This window comes from Lepisosteus oculatus, unplaced genomic scaffold (assembly GCF_040954835.1).
Source record: "Lepisosteus oculatus isolate fLepOcu1 unplaced genomic scaffold, fLepOcu1.hap2 HAP2_SCAFFOLD_45, whole genome shotgun sequence".
NCBI lineage: Eukaryota > Metazoa > Chordata > Actinopteri > Semionotiformes > Lepisosteidae > Lepisosteus > Lepisosteus oculatus.
The window spans coordinates 163,466-184,229 of record NW_027167988.1 but is presented as its reverse complement, the minus strand read 5'-3'; the positions used below and the strand labels follow the sequence as shown (position 1 = coordinate 184,229).

The 20,764-nt window shown below is 46.9% G+C and overlaps 6 non-coding genes across 6 annotated transcripts; 3 read left to right on the top strand and 3 right to left on the bottom strand.

Moving 5' to 3' along the window:
- Window positions 1-183: 183 nt before the first annotated feature.
- Window positions 184-255, bottom strand: trnag-ucc (transfer RNA glycine (anticodon UCC)). Its single transcript has one exon. It is a non-coding gene; the product is annotated as a tRNA-Gly (tRNA).
- A 3,317-nt stretch (window positions 256-3,572) lies between these two features.
- On the bottom strand, window positions 3,573-3,654 carry trnas-gcu (transfer RNA serine (anticodon GCU)). The gene has a single exon. It is a non-coding gene; the product is annotated as a tRNA-Ser (tRNA).
- Window positions 3,655-9,435: 5,781 nt separating this feature from the next.
- On the top strand, window positions 9,436-9,507 carry trnag-ucc (transfer RNA glycine (anticodon UCC)). Its single transcript has one exon. It is a non-coding gene; the product is annotated as a tRNA-Gly (tRNA).
- Window positions 9,508-14,595: 5,088 nt separating this feature from the next.
- On the top strand, window positions 14,596-14,712 carry LOC138229575 (U5 spliceosomal RNA). The gene has a single exon (XR_011185985.1). It is a non-coding gene; the product is annotated as a U5 spliceosomal RNA (small nuclear RNA).
- An 818-nt stretch (window positions 14,713-15,530) lies between these two features.
- On the bottom strand, window positions 15,531-15,602 carry trnag-ucc (transfer RNA glycine (anticodon UCC)). Its single transcript has one exon. It is a non-coding gene; the product is annotated as a tRNA-Gly (tRNA).
- A 1,335-nt stretch (window positions 15,603-16,937) lies between these two features.
- On the top strand, window positions 16,938-17,079 carry LOC138229501 (U4 spliceosomal RNA). The gene has a single exon (XR_011185912.1). It is a non-coding gene; the product is annotated as a U4 spliceosomal RNA (small nuclear RNA).
- The last annotated feature ends 3,685 nt before the right edge of the window (window positions 17,080-20,764 follow it).

Here is a 20,764-nt window from a genome sequence, read left to right as displayed (position 1 = left end):
TCGACATCTACTTCCAGCTGCAAAATGCCATCCGCGGACGCTGTGAATTTATTTAGACACCGCTCAGAATCCCCTGTAAGATTCTCCTTCAATTCCGTTTTGCAGTGCTTTAGCTCTTTCAAAAGGCTTCGCTTTGCTAGTCACAATCCAAGGCTTGTGACAGCATTTGAAAACACTTGCCACTGCGCTGGCCGGGAATTGAACCCGGGTCAACTGCTTGGAAGGTAGCTATGCTCACCACTATACCACCAACACATGCCCGGGGGAGCCGTCCAGGACACCACCAGAGAATGCTCACGATTTCAGAAGCTGTCTCCGGGACGTGCTGATTCCACACATACTGAATAAATCATGTTATTGTTAGTTGCTGTAGCTAGACGTTCAAATGAGTTTCATGGCCAGATGGACTGTTTCCTCAAGTGGTATAGTATTGCAGTAAGACAGCACGATGCCTGCAAGACTATGTCACGCTAAACGCCACAGATTGTGTTTGTCCGTTCGTGTCAGTCGTCCTGCAGCCACGGGAAGTGGGACACAAACATGCTGCAATGCTTTCAAGACATTAGGATTTGTTTGTGCAACATCCGAGAAGAGTACTTGTGGCTTGAATGTGACTGAGCAAGGTGTTTAAAGACAGAGACTGAAAACTGTTAAAGGATGAGTCAAAGTAACGTCTAATCGGATTAGTTTCCTTAGAGCTGGTTCAGAGTTTGCTCAAGAGTTTACCTTTCACAGATGCGCAAAGAAGAATGTTGGGGGTGCACGCTTCAAGGCGCCTTACAGCTGTAGGGAGTGATTTCAGACGATTCGTGGCGTGTGCTCATTCCCATATACCGTACGCCCCGGGGTGCAGTGCTAGGATGACGTACAATACCACTTGGGCACGTAACGGCGTTATATGCAAGTGCGGGACGTGAGGGTTTTGCGTTTGTTCGTTTTGTTTTGCTCTGCTTTGCTTTGTTTTGCTTTCCATCGCGTTGGTAAGAGCATAAATAAAAAGGCGATTCCTGTGTCGACCACTAATGTAAGAGCTATTTCAAGTGCGCCGTGGTGCGGCTTTTCAAATGCTTAACAGGATGATTTTGCATGCACGCGTGCTTTCATGCAGTCGTGTGTGCAACCATGTCTGCTTACGTGCAAACGGGCGTGGTTTCATGTATGCAAAAAACTTTCCTGGGCTCTTCTGAAGCACATAAAATTATTTGGAGATATACATTTGTCTTATTTTCCTCTTAGGCTCTAGAATTGATAACTTTTTTTTCATTTTTGGCATTTTTCATCATTTTCCAGAAAGTGGTTGCAAGCCCGATATCATGCGAAGAAACTTCAGGATTCGGGGATCAGTCAATGGATTTTCTTCAAAGTTGGATTTTTGCACTCTGTGGACCAAGAGATGTTGTTCTATAATGTTTTTTTTTTTCAAATTTAAAAATATCATTTTTTCATGGAGCTTTGAATGGGATGGATTCACCCTCCTTTAGCTAGGACAGAGCTCCAGGAGCCTGGGTAGGATTCTAGCTTTCTCCCCTTGCAGGCACCTGGCACAGAAGACAATATTTTTTTCCTTAAAATCTTTTTTTTTTGTGTTCCTTGTTGTTCCAAACTTAATTTTAATCACTTTTAATTAGAGATTTTATTAAAAATAGTGCAATAAATGACTAATTTCACAAAAATTAATGTAATATAAAACGGATGTTTTCAACTTTATTGTAGTGTTTTAGAAACTAATATGTCTTCAAAAATGGTTGTTTTTCACTCCTATGAATGAAAACTGTTGTTATATGATGTTTTTTTTTTCAAATTTTAAATGATCATTTTTTCATGGAGCTTTGAAGGGGATGGATTCACCCTCCTTTAGCCAGGACAAAGCTCCAGGAGCCTGGGTAGGATTCTAGCTTTCTCCCCTTGCAGGCACCTGGCACAGAAGACATCATTTTTTTCCTTAAAATCTTTTTTTTTTGTGTTCCTTGTTGCTCCAAACTTAATTCTATTCACTTTTAATTAGAGATTATATTAAAAATAGTGCAATAAATGACTAATTTCACTAAAAATACTAAAAGTAATATAAAACGGATGTTTTTAACTTTATTGTAGTGTTTTAGAAACTAATATGTCTTCAAAAATGGTTATTTTTCACTCCTAGGAATGAAAGCTGTTGTTATATGATGTTTATTTTCAAATTTTGAAAAAGCAAAGGATTCTAGCTTTCTCCCCTTGCAGGCATCGGACACAGAGAACCTCATGGTTTTCCTAAAAATCATTTTTTATGTTCCCTGGTGTTCCAAACTTAGTTTTAATCAATTTTAATTTGTTATGTTACAAACAGGGTAATAAAGTCTTAATTGAACTATAACTAATGTCATATTGTCTGCTACAAAACTGATATTTTCAGCTCTATTGTAGAGATTCTAGAATCAACTAATAAAGAATTGAAATAAAAAAGGGCATAAGAAGACATTACCAACAACGACCACATGATGGAGATATTGTCTAGACATTACCAACAACGACCACAAGATGGAGATATTTTCCAAAGAGGCAAGAGGGGCAAAGCTGCGATAAGGTAAAATCATTTTTTGAAAGAGATTGTTGTCAGAATGCACATCCGTATCCCAAACAGAATCTCTAGTAAAATATGATCATTTGTGAAACAGGCAAATGAGTGTCAGCTACAATATGATTGCTACATATCTGCATTTGTTGGTATTTAAGGAGTAAGAGTGCAGGTTTAAACCTGCGATCCAGTGTGTTGAAGAATTTCACAACACTACCTCTAGCACATATGGAAATAAATCCTCATAATGATTATTGCCCTGGGCATGTACCAAAAAATCAGTGAGCATATATATATATATATCACTGGGTTGAAGCTAGAAACACAGAATAACTGCAAACACATCCTAAATACAGTGTTCCAGCACCTTTGACCTCATCCAGAACGTATCATTTCTTGAAAGGGATTGCTGTCCGAATGCACATCTGAATCCCAAACAGAATCTCTAGTAAAATACGATCATTTGTGAAACAGGCAAATGACTGTCTCAGGGGCCCATTTCTCATTGTCAGACACATGTATGCAATGCTTTCACTGTGCATTGAGCAATAGGGATCAAAAACACCGCAGGTAAGGTTAGAAGTCATGTTCTATGATCATTTCTTTCAGCATTAGGGACTAAATATACTAAACGTATGATGCTAAAATGTTATTTTTACATATATTAATGTAATAAATGATTGCTTATGCTTTATAAACAAATCTAATTATAATAAAAGCTTAAGTTTTGTATTTATCTTGTACCATAGAACATGATTTTCTTTGTATTTCAAGCCCACAAAGTGTCCAAATGATGCACCTTTGACCTCATCCAGAACGTATCATTTCTTGAAAGGGATTGCTGTCCGAATGCACATCTGAATCCCAAACAGAATCTCTAGTAAAATACGATCATTTGTGAAACAGGCAAATGACTGTCTCAGGGGCCCATTTCTCATTGTCAGACACATGTATGCAATGCTTTCACTGTGCATTGAGCAATAGGGATCAAAAACAGAATGAAAACAGACATGGAAACCAACGAGGATGGGATTTGAACCCATGCGTGCAAAGCACAATGGATTAGCAATCCATCGCCTTAACCACTCGGCCACCTCGTTAACAAAACTGGGCTGTCCCAACTGGGTTGGCGCGCTCCAGATGATCTTTTTCTTTTTTTCCTTCGTACTCGAGGGTCATTTTCCTGTTCCACATGCGATTTCAACATTTTCCTTGGGAGATGTCAAGCCAGCAAGCCACTGCTGTGGTTCAGTGGCCAGCGTGGAGTTCAGTGGCCCTGTTGTACACAGAAAGCACATTGAGCTCCTTGGACATGAAAAGTTCCAGATAAAAGCCATTTGTCATCCTTTCTCTTGGTGTCGATGTTGCTATTGTATGTAAAGGTGGCAACTTGCTCAGCGAGCAGGCGGAGCACACACCGAATGCAGATGTGTCTGAGTGGTGTGTCCAAGTGGCTGCAAAAGGACAGCACTCCCGGGGTGCTGTGGCTTAGTTGGTTAAAGCGCCTGCCTAGTAAACAGGAGGCCCTGGGTCTGAATCCCAGTGGATAACCGCCTACGGCTAGACTTAATTAAATGCAAGTATTCATTTCCTGTCTTTAACACGACTTGTTTTTCTTAAAATGGATGCAACTTGCAAAACATGAAATACAAACCTTGCTAATCAGCGCTAGCAGCTGGCAAAAAAAAAAGAAGTCAGCAATGTTTTTTTTCTTTAACCTTAACCCTGCTAATGGAGAAGAGTTAAATGACCGAGTCTATGCAGCTTAAACGGTGCGCACGTCGGGTTCTTAGCTGAAAGGGTGGTAAATCACGCTCACCCCAGTCCTTAATCTTTTAAAGAGGATACAAAATTGAACCTAGTCGCCACATCACATACATCCTGTTCAATGATAAAAAGGTAACATCTATCCTCGCTCCAGAGTAAATCTCACGTTGAGGGCATATTTGTTTTCACTTTACCGTGAATCGGGCTCGGCTGCACAGAGGAGAGAGCAGAGCAATGAGGTCACGGGGACAGGGGAGTCACACGCTGGCTGTTTGAACACGCGGAAGATCACTGAGGGATCCACAGTATATGGACCCTCCGTGCGCAATCAGTCCACACTCCGGACTCTGAATCCTGCCATCCGAGTTAAGATCTCGGCGGAACCTGAGGCGCAGTTCCTTCTTAAAACATAATCTGGTGAGCATTTCTAGAATCGCACTTGTATAGATGCAGCCTTTAATGTGTTGCTAGGTTAAAATTGATGACTTCTTGTATTTCAGTAGGCAACTGCCCTCTTGATTTTGGATTTAATTTCTTTATTACAGTGGCGCTTTTATGAAGCCAAGGGACCAGGGAGCTGCCCCAGTACTGGGATGGCCAGTTCGAAATCCTAGAAACTATTGTCAATTCCAGTCCCATGTCAGTGCGAGCAGGGATTTTGACATCTTGTTTTGCTATGTTCTGCACCAACAGGCAGGTGGCTCGGCCATTCCGTTCCAGTCTGGGGGTACAACAGACTGCTAGGTTCAGTCTGATAAACTGAGCTGATGGTTGGAAGAAAACCATCTCAGCGTCCATTCTCTGTCCCTTCTTTAGGACAAGGCGTACCGGAAACCCTGCTGTTGACGCAGGAACGATCAGGTCCGATTCGTTTACTACCTGGCAGGCCTGAGGAATCGTCTGACCTGACCGAATGTTCTCGGGGTCACCGCTTAGAGAGTGGGCATCTGGGTCCACCCGTTTCCACAGCACACTGTTTACTGTGTCCAGCTAGGCGCCCAGTCGAACCAATAGGTCTGCACCAATGCAGACCGAATGGGTCAGCTGAGGTGCTACCTGGAAGTAGTGAGCAAACTTCCTTTTTCCGATGGAGATGGAAGCTACACAGCTTCCTTTGCTCCAAATGGACCTATGAGGTGGGGGTGCCCACCACAGAACCTGTGACTGCGTCACCAGGGTCACCTGACAGCTTCGCGACAGGTCCTCGAACAGACCTTCACTGATTATGGACTTCTCAGAGCTGAGGCTAAGAATTACATCATCAACCTGCACTTCTGCCACCTGGACCCCCTCCCACCACCATGGGGTGGTAGTCCTGGACCCCCTGAGGTACCAGGGTGCACAGAAAGGACTCCCATTCATTACCGGACAGGGAGATCCACTCTTCTTCAGGGATGAAAAGGGGGTGTGCTTTACCTGGCGGGTCAAGCAGCTGCTCGGAGCACTGCTCCTGTAGTTGGGAGACCGTGGGAGTGCTGGCCTGGGCAGGACTTCCCTGTAGTTTTGGAAAGCAAGAAGAGACATTTATTCTCGTCCAGAGGAACCAGGAGGAACCTCCAACTCAGCTATAGTGTTCAGTGGGCACTGTGTGATCACAGCATAACCACTGAATCCCCCTTTTTGCTGTGCAACAGGCTTAGGGTTTTTGACCTGAGCCCACAATTTTCCACGCTGGCAGTCCACCAGAGGCTCCAGCCTGTCAAGCAGGTCTTGGCCAATGAGTAGTGGCTCTGTTTTTAACCTAGAGATGTAAACAGGATGCACCACGTTCATTGGCCCGAACCTAAGTGCCACCCACACTCGGTGTGTGATCCTGGCATGATCCTGGGTATAGCTGGAAATATCTATCTTACACGGTTCTACCTTAAGTCTGATGCCTTTTCCTTTCGCTACTCGTTTGAGCTCGCTGAGTAGATCGGCTGACATCAAACTAATTTCAGCCCCAGTGTCAATCAGTGCTTCTCTATCTAAGACGTTTTCAAGAGAAACCTTGATATAAATACGCCTTGCTTTGCCTTTCTGGCTGAGATTCCCTAAGAATTGTTGGAAGCCTGCCTTTTCTTTGACTTCAGGGGCGGGGTCAGCGCCCAACTCAGAGTCACAGCCTTCTTCCAGGCAGGAACCCTCCCACCCAATCAGATAGACTGAGGGAGGGGCTTGGGACGGATCCCCGCCTCCTCCAGTGAGAAGGGGCGTGGTCCCCCTAAACTCATTCACACTTCCGGCATTCGGTGCGGAAGGTTTACCCTGTCCTGATCTCTCAGGCAGGGCTTGTTCAAGCCTGGCCAGGTGGGCTGCAGTCGACTCCCTTCGTCCAGTCTTATGATAGACTCTGCCTGAGCCCTTGCCTTCCCCGTAGCGCTCACGGCGGCTCTGACGCTTAGTGCGGTCCTGCCTGCCTATTTTGCGCCGGGGCTTAGCGAGCTCAGGAACCTCAGCTGCCTCGAGCTGAGGCGAGTCGTCAACCCTGCTGGCTTTAGTGGCGAACACGGCCGTTTTAGCAGGTTTTCGCTCTGAGGAAGCAGAGACTTCAGCTCCCCAGGCTTTTTGAGCCAACCTTCTAATGTCAGCCATTTTCATCGCTGTGTGTGCATCACAATCATTTTCCTGACTGAGGGATGCAGATTAGCAATGAATAAACCTTTGAAATTCACGTTCTCTTCGCAACCCTCTTCATTCCGCCCTGCAAAATAAGTGCGCCTAAGCCTCTGATAATAGTCGCGAGGGGCTTCAGCTTTTTCGTGCTTAATATGGTGCACAGCAGCCACGGCAGCTATGGGATCGATAAAAGCCGAAAATTCTCCGATCATTGCCTGACACAGCTCCTCAAAGCTATTACAGACCTCCGGTCCTTGTCTAGACATCCACTCGTGGACCGCTCGGCTGGTAGTTTTCCTTACTTACATAGCCTTTTCCTGTTCGGACGCTTCGGGCATAAACTGCAAAGTATATCTCAGCTCATCGATGTAGGTCTCCACATTATTCCCTGACACTGACGGGTCAAACCTTTCTACATCTTTGGCTAACTGCCTCAGGGAGTGGAGGTTAATTTTTACGGTTTCTCCGCGGGCAGGGAGACGGCCGTGATCAGGAGCAGGGGGTCTATGCCTGAACTGACTCGCCCTTGCGTTTCGCGAAGGACTCGGCGATCTCCCCCATGCCGATCCGACCACAGACCCTGGCCGGGAGAAACCTCCTCCCGGCGCGCTGGGTGAGCGCTCCGGGCTGCTAGGTGGGCTGGCATGCAAGTGGGATCTAGTCTATTTTGCTTCCAGTACGGCAGCATCTGACTCCTTTTGCCTTTCCTGGCTGAGTTCATTTAAACTCTCAATTTCTTTTTCTTTTTCTGTCGAGCTCGCTTCCAGGTCTCTCCTAGCTACCTCAGCCGCAGTTTCTCTAGCAGACAAGTCATCTAATTTACCTAAAACTTCCCTGAGTCAGTCTTCACTTTCCTCATTTTTCACTCTCTTTTCTCTGATTATATCCAACAACTCGACTCGCTCCGCCTTATATCTTTCTAGCGTTCCCTGAAGCTTTTGAAACTTTGTCAGCTCGGACAAAGACAGTTCCAGCTGTTTAGCTAGATTTAAGGTGAAACTCGATAGGACCAGAACTGCGTTCACAGACACTCCTGTGTTAAGCTGGTTCGCTACCTTAGCTACTAAATCTACTTGCAGCTTCTCAATATCATCAAAGTTCAACTTTTCGATACCACTCCAGTAACCAGGATTGTCGTCGCTAGAAATAGTACTTATAAGCGACTCCACTTCAGACATTTTAGCAGCCATTGTCATTACGTCAGAGAAACTTTAAGAGTATTACTTTTTTTTTTCTTTTTCCAAAATACAGTATGGAATCTAGACACCCGAGCAGATGGATTTCCAATCAGCACACGTTACACTAAACGCTAGAAAACAGGGGGATTTCTTTACGCAGTTATCAGCACACCCGGTATTCGCGTATAGAAGCCGCGGTGCTGTGCTGAACTTCAGTTATTCTGTGCGACTGATTCTCATTTCATTCTAAACTCGCCCACCCAGGGACGCCATTAAATGTAATGGTTTGATGGGTTTACTGAGACAATTATTAATTGTAGCAGTAATCACAAGGTTGTTCGTTGGGGCTTTTAGAAAATCAATCGTCAGAACAACTAACAACGCACACACAGGGGTTCAATACACTAGATACATTTATTAATATAAATTGTGCACCAAACATATACTAGTCTGCCTGGATACGAGTGGCAGACCTTACTGTGAGGGTTATCAATATACAAGGTATATAATCCCGAAGAGATGCAAACACAAAGAGATACACAACAGAGAATATATGTCAATATATATCGTTCGGTTACCAAATCGCTAATCAGTGTTATTACCCACTGTTACTCTAAACTCGGAAGTAAATACATTACTCATGAATTAAATTGATAACAACTTGTGTTGAGGTACAATTAAATTCTCGAGACGCAATGTAGAACATGGGGTTTACTTATCCACTGTGTATGGATTTGGAATTTCCCGGCACGAACACCAAACCAGCTGACAGGCTCTGTTGCAGCCTCTGTTCCAGCGGTTGTCCAATGGGCGTTGTCCCGGCATCCTCTGGCTACCGGCCAACCAGTCAAGGTGCAGCTCGGAGTAGGACGGGCGGAGGAATCTGACTGCGGCGCGCAGGGCAGTCGTTGCTCCGAGGGGATCTACCAGCAGTCCGGCTGGCTGGTAGAAAGTCTCTATGCACAGAGTGTGACCGCGAGTCCTCACAAGTCACTCTTGTGCCTGGGAAGAAGCTGGTTCGTTCCCGGTCCAGCACTGCTTCTGAATAAGCTATTCAGGTTGTCGACGAGGGTCCAACTGTAGGGTCCAACTGTCCAACACAAACACAATCTGTGGCGTTTAGCGTGACATAGTCTTGCAGGCATCGTGCTGTCTCACTGCAATACTATACCGCTGGAGGAAACAGTCCATCTGGCCATGAAACTCATTTGAACGTCTAGCTACAGCAACTAACAATATCATGATTTATTCAGGATGTGTGGAATCAGCACGTCCCGGAGACAGCTTCCGAAATCGTGAGCATTCTCTGGTGGTGTTCTGCAGGGCACCTGTGGGCGTGCGTTGGTGGTATAGTGGTGAGCATAGCTGCCTTCCAAGCAGTTGACCCGGGTTCGATTCCCGGCCAACGCAGTGGCGATTGGTTTCAAATGCTGTCATGAGCCTTGGCTTGTGACTAGCAAAGCGCAGCCTTTTGCAAAACGGAATTGAAGGAGAATCTTACAGGGGATTCTGAGCGGTGTCTGCATACACGCAGTCCGATACGGGTGCTGAAAGCTTGAGCTACTCTCAATGTCATGCTGCCTTTCCCCGGAGTAAATCTGTTACATTGAAAGAATGCTTCTGGCAGGTTCAAAAAGGGACCCTTGTTAATTGGAGAAATCAATGATTTCGAATGAATTCTGTATGCGTTAAAAGACAGCTATACACAGAAAACATGCAGGACACTGCTCATGATGTTTCCCGAGCCGAAACACAGTGCGTTTTTCCAAGCCATCTGACAAAGCCCGCCCACTGAAAACTGCAGCAGATCGTGTAAAGACGTTCAACTTTGTAACTACTGCACGCACAGGAAGCAGAATAAATTCCTCTTTTCCGGTTTTATTTATGCGAACCATAAATAAACCAAATAAACCAAGTTGCAAGAGGCCCGCACCCACAGCACAAATTGCGCAGCCTAGGCCACCTCCTCGCCCTGCACGCCACCGCCTCCTGCTGGGCCCACTCTTTCGCACACTCACACGCCACACTAACACTCAAAAGTGTGGGCAAAACAAGAAAACGAGAGCACCGTTTCCTACACATCTGCAGTCACCGTTGCGCATTCGCAGCATGTCCCGGGATGCAATTCGGCCTCATTTGCATAACTCCAGACTGGCAGATCGCCACGCAAGCTCGCGACGTGCGCCTGCCACACACCGAACAAACCTTTTCAGCAATTTCCAAAAAACGGGCCTGCTCGCCTGCCCACAAGGCTCCGTCTCTAACCTGCTCTCCAGAGCCTGCTGCCTTCTGTGCTTTTCTCTCGGCACCGCTGCAGCGCACACAACTCCTGCAGCGGGAGGGGGGGAGAAAGTTCCCGCGCTCCGCCGCAGGGAAGGCTCGCTCCGTGCGCGCACGTCCTTTCGATGCCAGTCCAACAAGTGCTCCGCATTAGCTGCGTCGGGGCTCCGGGGTGTCGCACCTCACCTCACCTCACCTCGCACTGCCCCCTCCTTGAATGCCCCGCTCTCCTCCGCCTTATCTTATCGCGTGTGAGCACCGACAATGGCCACAATGCCGGGGAATGGCACCTGTAAATTAATTCTCTTCTCTTGCAGCCTGAGATCATGTCCTTCTTTTGGCTCCCTCCAGTTCTGATAAAAAATCTCACTCTTAGATTTGTTAATTTTTGCGGATGAAGCCAAAGAGAAACGATCACAGCACTGCAGAGCTCTGCTAATTGAGGCATTGTCAGAGAGGAGCAGGGTGACGTCATCCATGTATAGAGATGTCTTTACCTCTCCTCCCCCACTTCCAGGCACTGGTATCCCATTAATGGCCTGATCCTGGCGCAAGGCACAGGCTAAGGGCTCCATAGCCAAAACGAATAACAAGGGGGATAATGGGCAGGCCTGCCTCACCTCTGAACAGACTTCAAAGGGGCGTGATCTATTGCCATTAACCATTACTCTGCTGTTGCTACCTGTGTACAGCAGGTTAATCCACTTTCTCATGATGGGGCCAAAATTCATGTGCTCAAGTACCAATGTTAAGTACTGCCGGTTTAGGCGGTCAAAGGCCTTTTCTAGGTCTACACCTAAAATGCACAGAGGGAGGGAGCGATCCTCTGAGTACAGACAGACATCCCTCAACAAGGCCAGGTTGTCGCTCATCAGGCGTCCTGCTATCCCACAAGTCTGTTCTTTCCCTACCAGTGAGGCCACTACATTTTGTAGGCGCAGGAAAAGGGCTTTGGACAGGATCTTAGTGTCCACGCCTAACAGGCTGAGGGGTCTCCAGTTCTTTATGTCATTCTTTGCTCCTTTCTTAAACAAGAGAGAGATAGTGCCTTCTCTTAAGGAGTCAGGCAGCAATTCTGTCTTATAGCTTCCCTCGAATAGGAGCAGTAGCGGATCCTGAAGCAGATCCCAAAAGGTGCAATAAAATTCTTTAGGGAGCCCGTCAGCACCCGGAGTTTTCCTCTTCTGTAAGCTCTCCATAGCCTGTCTCAGCTCTTCTATTGTCAAATCCCTCTCAAGTACTTCCCTATCTTCTTCACTCAAAACGTTTTCTAGCTTTGAGGTAAAAAAATGAATTTCTTCATCCTTTACCTCTGTAGAGCTGTACAGTCTTGAGTAGAAGGCCTTGGTGCAGGAGAGGATAGCACTCGGCTCTGTTCTCTCTCGTCCCTCCTCATCAACTACACTTTCCATGACAGACTTGGAGCCTACCACTTTCCTGAAAAAGAAGCGAGTACACTTCTCATTTTCTTCCAAGAACTGCACTCTGCTTCTTAACAGCACTCCTCGACTACTTTCTTCGGCTATGCTCCGGATGTCCTTTTTTAAAAGGGTGATATCCTCGAGCACAGCGAAGCCACTGTGCAGCATCGTGTAGAGACGCTGCAGCTGCCTCTGTTTCCTGGCTAGCACTCCTCTCCATCTGGCAGCAGCCTTCCTTCCCTCAGCCATGAAAAAGGCCTTTGTCCTCATCTTCACCTCCTCCCACCACTCTCCTACTGACCCGTACAGACACTGCAAGGACAGCCACTGTGATAGTTTCTCCTTGTAGCGGGATAATACCCCCTCGTTCTCTAGCAGCTTAGTGTTGAGTTTCCAGAGGCCTGGGCCAAAGACAGTCCCGCCCTTGAGTTCCACTCTACACCCTAAAGCCTGATGATCTGAGAAGAAGACAGGCTGAAGAGTGACCCCAACAACTTTCACTCTCTCTGAGACAAAGCAATAGTCAATTCTGGAGCTGCTATTCCTCCTTGACCATGTATATCCTGCTGTTGTGGGATATATACATCTATATGTGTCTGAGAGTTTAAAGTCTTGAACTAAGTTTTGCAGGGCCAGTGAGCTGGAATCCAATTTTATCGGAGAGCTAGACTGCCTGTCTGTGTGCTCTAAGATACAATTAAAATCCCCTCCCACTATCACGTCTGTGCTACTTAACAATAGGGGAGAGAGTGCCTTGAGTAGCTCCACCCTTCCTCCCACGTCAGTAGGACAATACACATTGATTAGCCGCAGGTTAACGGTCCCCCATTCCACATCCACACACAGCAACCTGCCATCTATGACCCTCTGAATACTTTTCAATTTGAAAGCCCATCCTTTGAAAAGAATGGCCACGCCAGAGGCTCTGTTGTTATTGTCCCCTGACCAAACAGAAGGCCCTTTATCCCACCTATCTTCAAAGCTTTTATACCTCTCTTGATAGGCTAAAGCACACTCCTGCAACATCAACACATCTCCCTCTCTCTGCTGGAGGTAATCAAAGACAGACTGGCATTTCACTCTGTCATTGATACCTCTGGTGTTAAGAGAAATTATGTTTAGAGCCATATTACATAAGAAAGTGGAACCAGTCTTTACAAAACACATTTTCTTCGGTCTCACCTGTTACCTTCTTCTTTTTCTTTTTCTTCTTACCAATTTCCTGCCAGCCATCCTCTGAATGAGCCTTCATCAGGGTGGCAGCAGTAAAAGCATTCACGGAGTCCATTTCAAGGAAGGGGGTAGAGGGAGGGGTGGAGGGGTTCCAGCTGTCCCCATCGCCATGCTCTCCTTCCTCCTCGCTCGGGGAGAAAACAGAGTCATTTTTCCTTTTCCTCAAGTCCAGCTCCTGGGAGCACTGAGGGGAAAGGGGTGCAGCCGATGCACCAGTCTCCTCTTCCCCCTCACCCACCAGCTGCTGCAGATCCTCCGTGATGGACTGGATGGAGGAGAGGAGGGCATCTGTAGCACTTGCAGAGTCTGAGAAAAGCAGCTCCGCTGAATCCTGGGTATCCTCGCTGGACCCGCTCCACCGGGGGGCCCCACACTGGCCCTCGTTCTGAGGAGCAGGAGTGGGGGAGGGGTCCTCGCTGTTCTCGGGGGTTTTCAGACCCTCGTGCTTGTCTGGTGCAGTCTGCGGTTGTGGGGACGTAGTGGATTTCTCTTCCACCGGCCCCGGAGCCACAGCAGGACTGATCCTGGCTGGAGGCTGAGACTCTTTGTCCAACAAGGGTTCTTTGTTTGACTTGTTGTTTGCTTTGGCTTTTCGGGCCGGTTTGGCTGAAACAAGCACTGCCTCATCCTTTCTCATTTTGAGTTTATTGGCGTAGGCGTGAGGGCAGTTCTTAAAAACGTGTCCTTCCGAGCCACATAAATTGCACTTTGGCAGCATTGAACAGTCAGAGGCTAAATGTCCCTGTTTGCCACAGGTCTTGCAGCATTTCACAGTGCAGGACGATGCCAGGTGTCCCACAGCACCACAGCGCCGACACACCTTTGGTTGTCCCACATAAAAAACATAGCCATTGCAGGCGCCCAGCCGGATTGTAGAGGGCAGGTGCCTTAAGCCTCCATTTACATTGTCCGGTAGCAAGCGAACCTCGAATTTCCTTGCTCCTGTTTTTATACCGTCAACATCTCTAACCTCAGTTCCATGGTGGACGGTGCAGTACTGCTTAAGCCAGGTCTTTGCCAGTTCCGAGAACATAACAACATGCACCGTTTTCCTCTCTCTCTGTGTCAGAGGCTGCAAGTTGATCTTCTCAAGGGCAGGAACTTTCCCTCTTTTTGCCTCAAACACATCCACACATTGTTCAAACAGAGAATAGGTAGCAAAAACAACCTCAAATGCTTTCTGACCTGGGAGAGCGAAGATGAAATCCAAGTGCCGAGGTCCAAAGCCAAGTTCCTTCTGTAACACTTTTCTGCTGAACTGCATACGATCCATGAAGAGGTCATCCAAAAGCCCAAAACGTACAGCATTCTTGCGGGATCCAAAAGTTGCCATCTCAAACTGCAAAATAAACACTGCTTCCACAAAACAAGAAAACAATCCAACTACTCCAACTACAGGCTGATCAAGGTATCTCCCCTGCCAGGTAAGCCGAGAGCCGCAGGCGATGAGCCCGGAGCTGAACGGGCCCCACTGGCTCGTTTGTAAGGCCAGGTGCATTGCCAACCACGACCGGCAGGGCAGAGGCCTTGAAGGCGGCCTGGGCTCCTGCAGCTGTCCAGCCACGCACTCTGGTTTCTCTTCATCTCGTACAAATCTTTTGCCTTTTACTAAAGATTTCCAAGGAGAGGAGCATGAATGAGTTCCATACAATTTTTGTGCTTCCCTGCCTTCGGGTGGGGCGCAGCTGGACTGAGCAAGGTGTTTAAAGACAGATTTTGTCATGGTAACATCATGGTAGAAAGAAACAAGCTTGTTACGTCTCAACAGAAATGCTCTTTAGCTCTTTCAGCGTTATGCAGAGAACAGCGTCTGTCGAGATCACTTTTGAGTCAGCGCGAAACGCCGTGTGCTGTCAGTTTGATTTCATATTGCTCGTAGCGGCGCCCGGCTTTTGTCTGTCAAACGTTAGGTTGCGCTTCTTCATGCTGCATCGTCGGCATGAGTGGAGCTTATTAAATGTCTGTACTTACTGCGGCCCATAAGAAATCGTTTGTCCCCGTTCAAAAGAGATTGTGCGATGTCCTGCAGCGTTCGCAAAGCAAACCTTTGACAGTTTGAAAAGAGGAATTTATTCTGCTTCCTGTGCGTGCAGTAGTTACAAAGTTGAACGTCTTTACACGATCTGCTGCAGTTTTCAGTGGGCGGGCTTTGTCAGATGGCATGGAAAAACGCACTGTGTTTCGGCTCGGGAAACATCATGAGCAGTGTCCTGTCTTTTAACGCATACAGAATTCATTCGAAATCATTGATTTCTCCAATTAACAAGGGTCCCTTTTTGAACCTGCGAGAAGCATTCTTTCAATGTAACAGATTTACTCCGGGGAAAGGCAGCATGACATTGAGAGTAGCTCAAGCTTTCAGCACCCGTATCGGACTGCGTGTATGCAGACACCGCTCAGAATCCCCTGTAAGATTCTCCTTCAATTCCGTTTTGCAAAAGGCTGCGCTTTGCTAGTCACAAGCCAAGGCTCATGACAGCATTTGAAACCAATCGCCACTGCGTTGGCCGGGAATCGAACCCGGGTCAACTGCTTGGAAGGCAGCTATGCTCACCACTATACCACCAACGCACGCCCACAGGTGCCCTGCAGGACACCACCAGAGAATGCTCACGATTTCGGAAGCTGTCTCCGGGACGTGCTGATTCCACACATCCTGAATAAATCATGATATTGTTAGTTGCTGTAGCTAGACGTTCAAATGAGTTTCATGGCCAGATGGACTGTTTCCTCCAGCGGTATAGTATTGCAGTGAGACAGCACGATGCCTGCAAGACTATGTCACGCTAAACGCCACAGATTGTGTTTGTGTTGGACAGTTGGACCCTACAGTTGGACCCTCGTCGACAACCTGAATAGCTTATTCAGAAGCAGTGCTGGACCGGGAACGAACCAGCTTCTTCCCAGGCACAAGAGTGACTTGTGAGGACTCGTGGTCACACTCTGTGCATAGAGACTTTCTACCAGCCAGCCGGACTGCTGGTAGATCCCCTCGGAGCAACGACTGCCCTGCGCGCCGCAGTCAGATTCCTCCGCCCGTCCTACTCCGAGCTGCACCTTGACTGGTTGGCCGGTAGCCAGAGGACGCCGGGACAACGCCCATTGGACAACCGCTGGAACAGAGGCTGCAACAGAGCCTGTCAGCTGGTTTGGTGTTCGTGCCGGGAAATTCCAAATCCATACACAGTGGATAAGTAAACCATTCTTTGAATGTAACAGAGTTACTCCGAGGAAAGGCAGCATGACATTGAGAGTAGCTCAAGCTTTCAGCACCCGTATCGGACTGCGTGTATGCAGACACCGCTCAGAATCCCCTGTAAGATTCTCCTTCAATTCCGTTGTGCAGTGCTTTACCTCTTTCAAAAGGCTTCACTTTCCTAGTCACATTCCAAGACTCATCGAACCCGGGCTGTTTCCTCCAGCGGTATAGTATTGCAGTGAGACAGCACGATGCCTGCAAGACTATGTCACGCTAAACGCCACAGATTGTGTTTGTCCCTTCGTGTCAGTCGTCCTGCAGCCACGGGAAGTGGGACACAAACATGCTGCAATGCTTTCAGGACGTTAGGATTTGTTTGTGCAACATCCGAGAAGAGTACTTGTGGCTTGAATGTGAACTGTACGTGCCCGCCCCCTTTCCTCTGTAGTGTATGAGTTCCTCCCGGCATGCCCTTCGTCATTGTTCTGTCATCTTGTATTTAAAGGTTGTATTTCTGCTGCTGAAAATAAGCAACGGTTTTCTCACAACGCCCTTTGTTCCCGACGGAGCCCTTGTCTGTCATGAAATTCTTCAAAACCTCAAGCTAGAAGAAGAAGAGGACAAATATGAAGCGTTACAGCAACGACATGCCATGAGACGATTGATAACGATTTCCATAGGATCCCCGCGGTTGCCTGGCAACCGTCAGCTTTGCGCGTTGGCAGTATCGTAGCCTGTGAGGTTTAGCCGAGGCGCGTTTATTGCTAGTTGAAAACTTTTCCTAATACCCCGCTTCCGCCGGTTTGCAATACAATCGGCGAAAGCAATTTTTGACAGTCTCGTCAGAGCGTGACATAGTCTTGCAGGCATCGTGCTGTCTAACTGCAATACTATACCGCTGGAGGAAACAGCCCGGGTTCGATGAGCCTTGGAATGTGACTAGGAAAGTGAAGCCTTTTGAAAGAGGTAATGTCGACGCTTTTTTAACAGAGCACCAAAAAAGCGTCTTTTTTGAAGGACTGGGCAGTGAGCATTGTTGGTTCAGTGGTAGAATTCTCGCTTCCCACGTAGGAGGCTCTGGTTCGATTCCCAGCCAAAGCAGTGGCTTTTGCAGCGAGTGGCTCCATCACTTGCATCCCCTTGCAACTCGCAACTGAAAACCCACTGAAGCAAAACAGGTGTTAGCCAGGTCAGTACCCGGATGAGGGTGAGCTACAGGGAAAAACAAAGTTTCCAGCTGGAAGCGGTGTTAATGGTGCCGGTGGGGGGGCGCTCACCCTGAGGTCTGTGCGGGTCCCAATCCCCCAGCATAGTGACGGAGACGCTGTGTTGTAAAAGGGCGCTGTCTCTCTCTAAAACCGAGGTCACAGCGCTCTGTGGTCATTAAAAATGACCACCAAAAGCTCTTGGTAATTGATGGTCTTCAATAATGCTTCTCCTTTAGGTACATTTTAAATCAGCTGAAAAATGCTGTGAAATGGGGGGTCACTTCACGCCAGTTTAGGATTTGGGTTACAAGAACCATGAAACTGCACGAGAAAGCCCGTACACTGAATTACATGGCTTTCTATTCAAAGGAGGGCAAAAGAAATTCCCTGAGTTCGATTTTTTGCAGCACAGAGAGGATTGCTGTCGTGAGGCTGGTTAGCTCAGTTCGTTAGAGCATGGTGCTAGTAATGCCAAGGTCGTGGGTTCGATCCCCGTACGGGCCAGGTCGTTTTCTCCTCTCTTACAAAAGCTGTTAGGTTCCTTTCCGTGGTGAGATGGGTTGTCATGCAACGCTGCCACATAGTGCCGACAGACGATTAAATGACAAAAATGAAGAGAGTTAAAGCAGCTGGTTTCTTACAACTTTTGAGCTGACACAGTTTTGGAAAATGTTTTCTTCACGCTGCACTGTACCACATAGGCAGCCAAGAGTCTCCAAAACAAAACAGAATTGACAGTCATATAATGTCCATTAACCCCGGTTTTAAACACAGCATCATGTCTGCCATCATAAGAATATGAGTCCAATATTTTAGAATATAGTCAGAATGTCTTCTAACCTTACCTGTGGTGTCTTTAATCCCTATTGCTCAATGCATGGTGTACGTACTGCATACATGTGTCTTGAGAATGAGGAATGGGCCCCTAAGACATTTACCTGTTTCACAAATGATCGGATTTTACTAGAGATTCTGTTTGGGATTCAGATGTGCATTCGGACAGCAATTCCTTTCAAGAAATGATACGTTCTGGATGAGGTCAAAGGTGCTGGAACACTGTATTTAGGATGTGTTTGCAGTGATTGTGTCTCCTGCTTCAACGCAGTGATATATAGATGTGCTCCTGTAATTTATTGGTACATGCCCAGGGCAGTAAGTAGTCTGAGGATTTATTTCCAGAAGGCATAGAGCAGTGAAACAGTGAAGTAGTGCAGCACACTGGATCATTATATTATTAGAATCTATTCTACCTAAATTATTACATTATACACAACTTGAGCTCTCAGCACCGTACTGAGCCCAGGTGTTTTTCTAAAGCTGTCAGGTGCAGTTCATTTACATGAAGGAAATCTCTTACTGGGTACGATTACAATGCAGTAAGTAGCACAGGCTACTTAGGGAGTAGGCTGATGTGTTTAAAAACAACCAGCGCCAGGCAGGAGTCGAACCTCCAAACTCCTAATCCATAGTCAGACACATTATCCATTGCACCACTGGCCCTGGTGTGACACTGCAGGACTGTAACCCAGTGAGCTTAGCACTGCAACTAGTAAAATATTATCCCCGGTCCATTCTTTTCCAAAAGTGAGAAACACCTGTTTTCTACATTTTGTCTGTTTTAAAACCATATCTCTTTAAACCAAACCAAGAGTTTGTCTTTTGCACTGATATTCTGATTCATTTCGATTTCAAAGAAAAAAAAAACATTACCTTCCAAAGCATCATAAAATTGTCCCTTCCTCCAGACTCTACTTCTCTCTTGTAGTAGTACAGCAGACCTTTCCAGGTGATCAGATCACAGAGTCCGAAATGAGCTTCCTCCATCAAGCAAAGTACCTGAACATGACTCTGTCATCATAAAAGCGCCCCTGTAATAAAGAAATTAAATCCGAAATCAAGAGGGCAGTTGCCTACTGAAGTTCAAGAAGTCATACATTTTAACCTAGCAACACATTAAAGGCTGCATCTATACAAGTACGATTCTAGAAATGCTCACCAGATTACGTTTTAAGAAAGAACTGCGCCTCAGGTTCCGCCGAGATCTTAACTCGGATGGCAGGATTCAGAGTCTGGAGTGTGGAATGATGGCGCACGGAGGGTCCACATACTGTGGATCCCTCAGTGATCTTCCGCGTGTTCAAACCGCCAGCGTGTGACTCCCCTGTCCCCCTGACCTCATTGCTCTGCTCTCGCCTCTCTGCAGCTGAGCCCGACTCATGGTAAAGTGGAAAAAAATATGCCCTCAACGTGAGATTTACTCTGGAGTGAGGATAGTTGTTACCTTCTTATCGTTGAAACGGATGTATGTGATGTGGCGACTAGTTTCTTCTCCATTAGCAGGCTTAAGGTTAAAGAAAAAAACATTGCTGACTTCTTTTTTTTTTGCCAGCCGCGAGCGCTGATTAGCGAGGTTTGTATTTCATGTTTTGCAAGTTGCATCCATTTTAAGAAAAACAAGTCATTCAAGACAGGAAATGAATACTTGCATTTAGTTAAGTCTAGCCGTAGGCGGTTGTCTGTAAGGACCAGTTCTGTTCGAGAAGACAGAACAAAGAATGCACCACTGGGATTCGGACCCAGGATCTCCTGTTTAAGAGACAAGCGCTTTAACCAACTAAGCCACGGCACCCCGGGAGTATTGTCCTTTTGCAGCCACTTGGACACGCCACTCAGACACATCTGCATTCGGTGTGTGCTCCGCCTGCTCGCTGAGCAAGTTGCCACCTTTACATACAATAGCAACATCGACACCAAGAGAAAGGATGACAAATGGCTTTTATCTGGAACTTTTCATGTCCAAGGAGCTCAATGTGCTTTCTGTGTACAACAGGGCCACTGAACTCCACACTGGCCACTGAACCACAGCAGTGGCTTGCTGGCTTGACATCTCCCAAGGAAAATGTTGAAATCGCATGTGGAACAGGAAAAGGACCCTCGAGTACGAGGGAAAAAAAAGAAAAAGATCATCTGGAGCGCGCCAACCCATTTCTGGACAGCCCAGTTCTGTTCACGAGGTGGCTGAGTGGTTAAGGCGATGGCTTGTTAATCCATTGTGCTCTGCATGTATGGGTTCAAATCCCACTCTTGTCGGTTTCCATGTCTGACATGTGTGCCCGTTCGACGTTGGCCCTCCTTTTGTTTGCTCCAGTACTAGAGCCTTACATTTTCTAGCAGTGGCTGAACATGGTATAGTAGGCTAACGTCGGTATCGAGCAGTGGCAGTAACAGTATTTACGTGCCACTGCTGCCAAGTGGCTCTGGGTTGAGACCGCGTTTTCACTTACTTGCAGCACAAACGGAGAAAGCGATTTTTGACAGTCTCTCGA